The sequence below is a fragment of the Pocillopora verrucosa genome, chromosome 3, assembly GCF_036669915.1.
Source record: "Pocillopora verrucosa isolate sample1 chromosome 3, ASM3666991v2, whole genome shotgun sequence".
NCBI lineage: Eukaryota > Metazoa > Cnidaria > Anthozoa > Scleractinia > Pocilloporidae > Pocillopora > Pocillopora verrucosa.
Window position 1 is genome coordinate 7173164 of NC_089314.1, and position 10671 is coordinate 7183834.

The 10671-nt window shown below is 41.1% G+C and overlaps 1 pseudogene; it reads left to right on the plus strand.

Moving 5' to 3' along the window:
- Positions 1 to 10039, plus strand: part of LOC136276842 (guanylate-binding protein 3-like) — a 41025-nt pseudogene extending 30986 nt beyond the window's left edge.
- Positions 10040 to 10671: the final 632 nt, after the last annotated feature.

The window sequence follows — 10671 nt, forward strand, 5'->3', positions numbered from 1 at the left end:
CCTGTACAATCATCAGCTTTTGCGTCAGGAGTAGAGGCAGGAGGATTTCTCTGGAATCTAAACCAATCACTTCTGGAGTTTTCCGTTGTTCCTTTTTCATTTCCTCTGAGCTCAATTCCCTTAGAGTAGATGAAATTGCTGCACCCATGCTTACTTTATTAACTAGCTTGCAATCGATTCACCTCGCGCGGGAACCTGAAAACAGCGTAAAAGCTGCGTGAAAGGCCATCACTTTATCCCTTTTTCTTTCACTTCCAAACTTCTAGGAGCACCGGAAGGTGCACTGGAAAAAATCTCGGTATTTTCTTCTGGTTTATAAGTAACATTTTCGATTAGTTACGATGAGTCGTAAGTTCACATACACAAAGGTAATTTATGTTCTTTCCTTCTTCAGCGGGCGTAGCGGACCGCGTTCTCTATTTTGAGCACGCGCAGAAGTCAACCGGAAGCAATAATTTAACAATGTAGACATGCGCAGTTAAAACCGGAATCCCACGATTTCTGAGATAAAAATTCGATACTCCTAGAGGTCATTATTTGGCGTTTATTATTTTATTACTATTATTTTTTCCTACTTTTCTCACGCTGCTCAAGTCTATGTTTGTTTGAGTGCCTGCTATTGTTGTTGTTGTTTTATGTGTGTGTGTCCTTTCCTTTTTAACCTGAAATATCTTGCTCCTAAATTACTCCCTGAAACTGATACCTCACCTTCGTCAAATATGATGAGCCTGTATATGTAAAAATAAATAAATAATTTAAAAAAAACCATTCTGTGACTCCTTGAGGACGTGTTCTATGTTGCGTGATAGTGCTGAGTCACTAAATTGATGTCTAGATTGATTAAACTTCACTGACATATGTTATAAGCTCTCCAATTAGGAAAAGCGTGTGATTCTGTGAAGTTATTTCCGTTTTGGTATTCATCAAGATCTGCCCACTGTACCAGATATGAGGTTCACCTTCGCCTGCTGTGCTTCGCTTTGCAGTATCTCACATCAGTTAGTCTATAAAACATGCATGAACGTCTGAACTATTCTGTTGGGTGAAACGTACCAAGTGGGGCTACCTCATGATAAGAGAAGGAAAATTATTCGAGCGACAGGATTATAATTACAGACCGAATTGGATAACACGTAGTCTCATTACCAATTAATCATAAAAATTACAATTTCCAACAAAATTACTTCTGTCTTCTAAAATGTTGTCACTGTGATTGAAACCAAGGTTGTGATTGGTTGATTTAAACTACAACTTTGAATGTGATTAGCTTATGGAACTGTCCGATGACAAACTGTCTGATAATAGCTTGGCAAGTGAATTGATGGAAAACAGGAGTTTTTTAAACCAATCACAATCGAGGGGGTTTCTATAACTAAAGTGGACAAAAACGCGTTCAGCGAATGAAAGGCCTTTTATTTGCTAATAAAATGCAATCGCGTGAGTTCTCCTCGCCTTGTGCAACGACAAACTTAATGGTCACAGCATATAAAAACCTTAAAATGTCCCTTGCAGTCAAGCAACTTCTCCCTGGAAGCCATCTTTATTAGAGAATTTTCATCCAAAAAGGACAAGTTTTGCATTGATTTTATCGGTAAACCATTAGCTTATTTGTCGACTATAGCTTTCCTTTGGGCCTTAGGCACTTTCTGCGACAGAACGGGATTGAAAAAAAAATCTACTTTTGTCAGTCAGATCGATTTCGCTTATTCTTTCATTTGACTTCAACGGATCACAAAATTAGTTTGTACACTATAATTGTAACTCCATTTGATGAGAAGGATGATGTCTTTAGTTCAAATCAAAGCTGGCCGATAAACAATAAAAATTTTTATTCAAAGAGATTTGAACACTTAGTCCGTGGAGCCGACAAAAATACCTTTATCTCGCTATTATTTTGTCAAGTCTATTAATAGACTTGTAGGTAAGTGGCTGACTCTTCTTCTTACCGACGACTATTTCAACCTACCCTTTACTCGAAGTTATGGAGCAGTTACTGCTTTTCGGGATGTGCGTAACAAGATAAAGAGCGCTATAAGTAAAGCTCGCAAAGCCTTCATGGAAAAAGGTTTGCTGTCCAGCATATCTAAAGAAGTCTAACGTATGGTTCACCGTGTACTCAGTCCTTATCGCCAGCCTCTAAGGTTCGACCCAGACAAGCTTAATCTTCATTTTGCCTCGACCGCAAAGAGAACGTTTGGTGTTGAATCAACCTCCGTGGACGAATTTTTCCAGCTTATTCGCGGTCTGTCGGACATATACGAGGATGCCTTCCATTTTAAAAATGTCACACATAGAGAAGTGCTGAACACCCTTAAACAACTAAGGACGGATTGTTCGACAGCACCCGATCAGCTGCCGGCTCGGTTCGTAAAACTGGCTGCCGAACACTTGGTTGGTCCTATGACAGCTATCATCAATAACTGTATTTCGAAGCTGTACTTCCCACACGTCTGGAAAGTAGCGCGTATAAGCCCTACCCCAAAAGTTGACACTCCAGTCACAGTAGACCACCTGCCTCCAGTGTCCATCCTTTCAGTTCTATGAAAGGTGTTTTAAAAATTTGCTGCTTTCTAAATGGCCAATAACTGTGCCAAAAAAATCTCTCCTTAGAGACACCATCTCGAGCTTCCGTTAGGGACACTCGACTTCTAAGCGGGTTCTCTTGGGCATACGGTACGACTTGTTAAGCGCCACGAAAAAGAGAGAGGTAACTCTCAAAATCATTTGACGCTGTTTGCTTCAAAACGGTGATAACCAAGCTGTACCACTTCTGTTTTCAAAGAGTGTTCTTGAATGGTTGGCTAATTACCAACGCGGCAGGAGACATTATGTTCAGATCGATGACCGCAAGTCCTCACCTATACTATCCTAGTTTGGAATCCCTCAGGGCTCAATTCTCAGACCGATGTTGTTCAATCTCTAAGTCGCGGATCTTCAAGACATCCTCCCACCTGCAGTTAGAAGCTCCCAGTATGCCAACGACACAACAACATACGCCAGCTCTACTGCGTCGCAGATTTCATATCAGGTAGAAAGCATGAATACAAGCCTGGTAAGCCTTAGCAACTGGTCGAATGACTCGAACCTGGCCCTCAATTCTAAAAGACCAAGGCGATGCTAATCTCCTCCTCACAGGTGGCATGTGTGTATTCCCTTGGGAATTTGGAGCTCGTACTTAAGATCTTCGGCACTCCACTTGAACGTTTGGATGTAGCAAAACTCTTAGGAGTACTCATCGACTCAAATCTTAAATGGGAATTTCATATGAATTCTATTTTTAAATCCTGCTACGCGACTCTGAGGATTTTAAGGAAAATAAGGAACTTTACTGACTTCAAATAACGTAAACATTTGGGAGAAACACTAATTTTATCTAAGACAAGTTACTGTGATATTGCTCTGATCCTCTACCGAAGTTCCTCACAGCCAGACTACAAAGGCTCTAGTTCGTTATCGCTAGTTTTTTTTAACTACGTATGTAAACAGTATTATCCACTATCTTAAATCTTGGTTGGCTACCTATTCTGGAGCTTAGGGACTCACAGATGAAGAGCCCCATCTTTTGTTGTGGATATCCTGTGAATAGATCATTATTATTACTAGACACTCACCGACTTACTACCACTACCGAAGCTAACGACAACGCAACTCCTCCTACTACACCGTACATAAATGGCATATTTGAAATCATCTCGCGCATCCACGTCGCTTACAAACCCATTACTACACTACGTCAGTTACAAACTAACGCCACAGACAAAGACGAACTGAGGAACAGACAGGGAGCCGTTCATAAGATCAGTCGCTCCAACTGCCACAACTTCTATATCGGTGAGATTGGCAGAAACCTCACAACTGACTGAACACAAGCGAGCGACGAGTAAAGGCGATGTCAACAGTCACATTTCGTAAAATTTTGCCTCCACTACACAACCGAACACACAAAACAACACTTGGGGGCATGGACGCGTCGGTCAGCCAGGCCTATGATACATTTTATTAACTCACGTGATAAAAATCCACTGTTACAGTAATTCTAAGAACACGCCACGGCCGGACACGTAAACCCGAAAAAAACAACTATTGCAAAAGTAGGGACCGTGCAACCCCAACCTATGCCATGGCGTCGCCTTTGGGGTTATAAAGCAAAACTAATAAAATAAAGCCTAAAAACATGAATATGAGCAGAAAACGAGATGCTACATAAAATAGCTAAGAAAGAAGGGACCACCACGGATGGTAGCGAGATTATGGCTAACAGAATAAGTGAAAACTCAACTAAACAAAGCAAGATGACGCGGCGGGGCCGAATGTAGAATGACGCGCATAACTAACCTGTCACTCTTTCGAACCCCCTAATCGCCGTCCCACGCGCGCTACACTAGAACCCAGTTCACCGTTCCGTGCCGGCAAAATAATCATTTATGTCAATTCTAATTTACAAAAATTACATATTTTGCCTCCATTACACAACAAACAACGCTTGGAGGCATGGGCGCGTCGGTCAGCTGGGCCTATGCTAGATGGTAAAAGAAAGGGCTTGAGCTCAGAGGGACAGAGATTTAGACACTTCAAGCCTGCTAGATAGCGAGTCTTTAACATATATAGATGTTTTTAGCTTCTGCGGAAGTTCAGCGACCGTGACGCTGAATGTTTCTCTCCGAGACGCCTGAATTGGCTGCCAAAGTAGCTCCTCCTGATCTCGTGGAATGAGTATTAAACCTTGATATGTCAGGTACAATATCCGAAAAAGACTTCTTAAAGGAATCCTTGTACGCAGAGTAACTGATAGGCTTGTTAACCGAAACTAAACGCTTACGATTTTCTGAAGACGAAATAGGACGAAAAAGATAGTCGTCCGAATTCCCGGCTCTATGGGCTTTGCTCATGTACGCAATGAGAAGATAGCAAGGACAAGTAGACGAACGGATTTCAGCGATGACGACAGCACCGTTTTCTCTTAATTGATCTGTTTTGCTTTTCTCAATAAAAATAGTAACGTAACTAGAAAAGAATTGAACATGCTTAATACAAATGAGACATAATTCTGAACTTCTGAAAAAGCCAGAAAAGGCGAGGACGAACATAACTAAGCGTCTTAAATGCAAAATATTGCCAAAGTCAGTCCTTTTAGCAAGTTGCTTGAGATGGGTCACCTCGAGGGGTTCTTTCCTATGAGAGGCTAGTTGGCAAACAAGACGAAGAGCTCCCTTCTTCGCGGAGATAACGGTGGAGTGATGGGTAGGAGAATCCACTCCTGCAACCTGATGCGGCCACTTGAAAGCGTAAAAAGCGCAGTTGATGGCAGACGCCGACTTATTCCGATTACTGTAGAAGAAACTGCAGTTAGAGAGCACAATCCATGGGACCGACAGTAAAAGTGGGAACGCCCAACACGCCCTTGGTGAACTCTGCCCATATGTTGAAGGCCCTCAAATAGTTTTCCGATGACCCGGACACCCTCGAAGCAAGCACCGTAAGCTTGAGCTTTCGCCTCGGCTGGTTGACCTGACAGTCGTCGGAGCTTTCAGAAGACCAAAACCCAGAGGAGAAGATACCTTAAACAATAAAGTAAGAACATTGTTGAGCTAACCCATATACGGGACCCCCAGGGGATAACAAAAGAGGTCACTACCCGTCCAGGGTATGACGCAAAAAAACCCAAACTGCAAGGAAAACGTTGAGCTCATCAGGGGTATAAAACTCGAGTAATAGAGCCCATCCGAGACACGGCAATGGCAGCGTCCACGGCATAGGCATAAAGAACCCATCCAGGGTCAATAACCAGCCAGAACATTTAAATAATCTAAATACAGCTTCGTAATACTATCAACCTGAAATCCAAATCTTTATTCTGCCCATCAGGGGCACAAGAATGAACCCACCAAGGGTATAAACATTGAACCCATCTAGGGCGCCATAAAAAATTGATAGAGGAGCTCTTTGTTGCTGTTCGTAATCACGCTGGAAATTTTTAGCTTCATCCATAGCCACGGCGAAGGAAAAAACAGAGAGAACTAAACCAAGCAAGATGACGCGGCGAGGCTGACGATAGAATGACACGCATAACTAACCGGTCACTATTTCAAACCCCCTAGCCGCGGTCCCACGCACGCTACACTAGAACCCAGTTCACCGTTGCGTGCCGGCAAAATAATAATTTAAGTCAATTCTAAATTACACAAATGACATAAAGGCTGTGCTTGTTCATCTTGGTAAAGTACAATAATAATAATATATTATCGTTTGTCCCACGATGTGGTCACTCGTAATGTGAATCGCGAATGCATACTGCTAGTCTTCATCAGCGATAAGGTCGACTGGTTTCGTGTCTTCTTAATAAGCAGAATGCTCCGCTGTGATTGGTTTATTTTTTTCACAGCTATGATTAGCGCGTTTCGATCCTCGATGTTCGTGCATTGTTCTCACGGCGGTCCACTTTCTTACGGCTCTCCGGTTGTTGTGTTTTTTTATCGTGGGCATCCACGCTTCAGGAATTTCTATTCCATTGTCCCCGTTGATGATGTTAGGGTAAACATTAACAGTCACATGTTAACAATCACATTGCTGAACAATACCGACTTACGAACCACACTTCTGACTGGGACGCTGCGCAATGTGTATGCCAAACCTACAGCACCAACTACTTCAACGACTTACTCTGAAAAGCTGGCTTACTAACTTAGAACAGACCCCCTTCAACAGGTGTCAACCACTACCGGCACCATACAAACGACTCATTCACGACATTAACATTAGAAACGAACCGAATAGAACGACCTAACTTTACTGACTGATCAAGAAGGGCCATCACGACCGTCCTGCGCCACTTGAGTCTCACAGCCAATAACATCACGGCAAAACTGACCAATCAGTTTATACAAACCGCACTTAGAACATTCGACTGACAACAAGTATTCACTTGACTCTGATGATGACTTCCGCCCAAGCAGTCGAGTGGTTCCTAAGGTTTAGTCAGCTTGGGACACATTTGTAGCAGATTAATGTTCTGAAGCAACGCACGAAGCCATGAATGTCTATAGCGCCCTCATGCATTCAAAACAGTCCAATCAGCTGCCTTGTGACTTCAAAGACATTCGTAAATGTCATGAAACTGCACTTGACCAAGAAATTGGTCAGTTCCAAGCTGGAACGATCGGAATATCCTCTATTACAACCTAAAGGTACCTGAACGAACTGGCGGTAAGGAGTTTTTACACATTGTTTAGACATTCCTCACTCAGTACTTAGGAAAAAAAATGATTCCGAAGAACTTTTGCAAACTTCGTCCATTGTTTTCCCTGCGTTTTTGTGGGGATTAATGAAATTTTCGATACGTGGTAGAATTCTAAAAGGACAAACTCTTTATGATTTCGCCTAATAAGGCTAAATGTTTCGGATCTTGGTAAAATATCGAAGAGCAGCAGAGTACCTGGTCCGAAATCGAGTGCGGTGAAAAGAATAGGTCGTGCAGAAGCATTTCCAAGGCAATGAAATATCCTTGGTTCTTTTTCCACGAGACTCAAAACTTTCCTCAAGCTTTGCCAACACTTGTTGTTACACATTTTCTGATGACCACTTTTTCTTGCTTATTTTCGCGCCAGATGGAGGCTACTGGTTGTTCATCTCATGGCAGCATCTAATGGACCTAACTCGAATTAACAAGCGATAAATATTAAGTAGCTGTCTGGATATAGAACCTTGAATGCCAAAAAAAAAAATAGTTACAGTGCTTCCCAGCATTCTTCGTAGGACTTAATGGAGAGGAGTGTTCTTTATTTCAATTTTTTTTTAACACGTTACTAATAGAAACAACCAATAAATGTTCAATTACAATTTGCGAACACGCAAAACCAAAATAATAATAGCATGGAAGGGTAAACACTGGTATTCGCAGTGAATGTGAAAGGTCTATTTCTTTTTTTTTTATTTCTCAGTCGTTTGCTGACCGAGAATACGTCACGTTTCAGACTGAGAATGATCAGAAAGAGGCGCAATGCAAGTACATTGCGATTCTTGGTCTTAGTAACTATTGTGTAGTTACAAGAGAATATAACTTTATAATCTCTTGGTAGTTACCACAAAGAAAACCAACAGCCAAAGCAACGATGTAAGCGAAAGTTCTACTTTCATCACAGGAACTTATGACAGAAATGCAACAATACTTGGGCGTGCTGAAACAATAATTAAAGGACTTTGGCGAGAACTTGAATCGAGAAATTGCCGCCAAAGCCTATCAAGAGCAAGAGAAGATAAAACTTGAGGTACTCATGATGCAATTTTAATCGACTTATCAATTATATTTCTATTTAACGGAAAAAAATTGCGAATGATGAATGGGGAACGGAGAATAGGGAATGAAGAATGGAGAAAGGGGAATTGGGAATAGGGAAGGAGAATAAAAAATAAGGAATGGGAAATGAAATGGAAATTTATTTGTTGACGTTCTGCTCCGTTCCTCGAAGGAACGGAAAAAATCTATGGAATAATTACATCTTTTTTTCAACAAACTCAATCAACATCATATTAAGAGAACAAAAGCTGATTGAAGTTCATGCTTTCTTTTTCTGTTCTTTGTCAAAAACATTGCTGGATTAACTCAGATGTAATGGAGAGGATATGATTCATTCTTGGTGAGAGGGAAAATTTTTTTTTACACGCAATAGAATTTCATCATCTTGCTAGACAAAGGTTAGACTGACGTTAAATTTCATTCTTTCTTAAGGAGGAATACGAACGTTTACAACAAGAAAATCGTCAGCGCCATAAGGAAGTAAGACATTGCGAGTCAATGTCAGTATCTGAGAAACTGCTCACCTACCCCTCCCCTAACTCCACAACAATCAAAAAAATAACAAGTTAGGGTTAATGTTGGGTCAGGGGGGGGGGGGGTAGGTGTGCAGTTGATCAGATTCTGACATCGATCTGACATTTTCACAATCACTTAAGAAATCATTCCACGCTTCAAAAATAATCTACTATCGTCAAATCTATCATTTGACGATTTCCATTTGTCCAGATCACAAAAAGAGAATAAAGGAACAAAGAGGACCATTGACTGCTTTTTGTGAGTTTTGCCTTCTCAGACGGAAGCGCTAAACATGCACATCTTTGATTCCAGAAAGCACAGACACACGAATTTTATGGCGATCAAATGTAGTGAAATCCAATTAAATACGTAGAAAAGTAAGCCTTTTAAAAAAGCGCGAGTACACTCATTCCTGGGAACTAGGTTCTTTGAGTAACATCTGATTTGGTACCAGGGCAGGTGAAATCAAAACAAAAAAAAGGCTGACATCTTGTCTAAACGAGTCCTGGTGCAGGGCCGCCCTCTCTGCCTGCTTATTTTCTCTTGGTTCCATTCCAATGTAATTTTGTGATGTGTCAAATTAGATTCATTATTCCTTAATTTCTTTGTTATAGGAATATTACCTCATAATAACTTTCACCTTCAAATGCCTTAAAATATATCTTTAGTTTAAATCACGCTAGCAAGAATATAGCCCATTGGGTGTTTTTTGTGAAAGACTGTACAGTATTTTTATCAGAAATTCATACTGAGTAACTGAGAAATTTGATGATTTTAGCACAGAGGTGAACAAGAGTAGATGCCATATTATTTTTCATCATGACTCTCCTATAGCTGTCTGACCTGAACTTTTTCCTGTTTGGTAATTAGATGGAAATGCTGCAGGCAAAACAGGAGCAAGAAAAAAAGAGACTCCGTGAACAGATGGAAGCTGAAGCAGCGGTCCAACGGCAACAAATGGAGAACATGGTAAAGGCGAGAATGATGGAAGTTGAAAAACACAGAAGAAATTTCGTGCAAGAAAGCCAGATACTCAGCCAACGACTTGCATAAATGCAAAAATCAAATGAAGGCATGGAGAAGACAGTGGAGAGCTTGAGACAACAGCTGCTACTCAATCAGAGCCGACAACAGCAAGTTCAAAAGCCGGGATTCTTTGATAGAGCGCTGTAAATGATACCAGTCTTGGGCGGGGTCGCTAACACCTCATCAAAGTGTAGCGTTATGTAAAGCCTCCCGTATCATGAACACTGGTCCAATTTTTAACTGGTTGCATTGTATCAGCTTCCAGTTAACCATAATTTGCAACGAGTTAACCACCTTAAATTTATGTAACGCGTTTTCTGCCGATGGATATGATGTTAATTTTATATATAAAGTGAAAATTGTGTATTATCTGTGATATATTAGGCTGCAAAACAACTTGAATGTGATCTAAATAAAAGAACTTGAAAAAAAAAACTAATCGGGTCTTCTGATTATTTAGTAGCTGGCGCACACAAAATCCCCTTTTCGAGGAGTTAAGCCCGAAAGCTAACCATCGTAGGCTCTGTGTACGAGAAATATGATAAAGGTTGGGATATCAAGCTTGTTTTAGTGTGCTCTAGCGGAAGAGAAGTGGGGGAGGAAGGGGGCAAACGACAAAAAAGGAGACTGCTTGCAACGATTTCGGCCTTTTTCCGTCTTTTGAGTTTTTCTCGTCGCCAGGTTTAACATTAGAAAGAATTAAATCACAACAGTAAAAAGAAGAGGATGCTTAGATGCCAAGCTTTTAATGCCTGCTGATCGAGTGACACAGCGTAGAACAACTTAAGGAACGACGGGTAGCTTGTGGAAATAAACAAGTGGTTATAGGAAAAAAA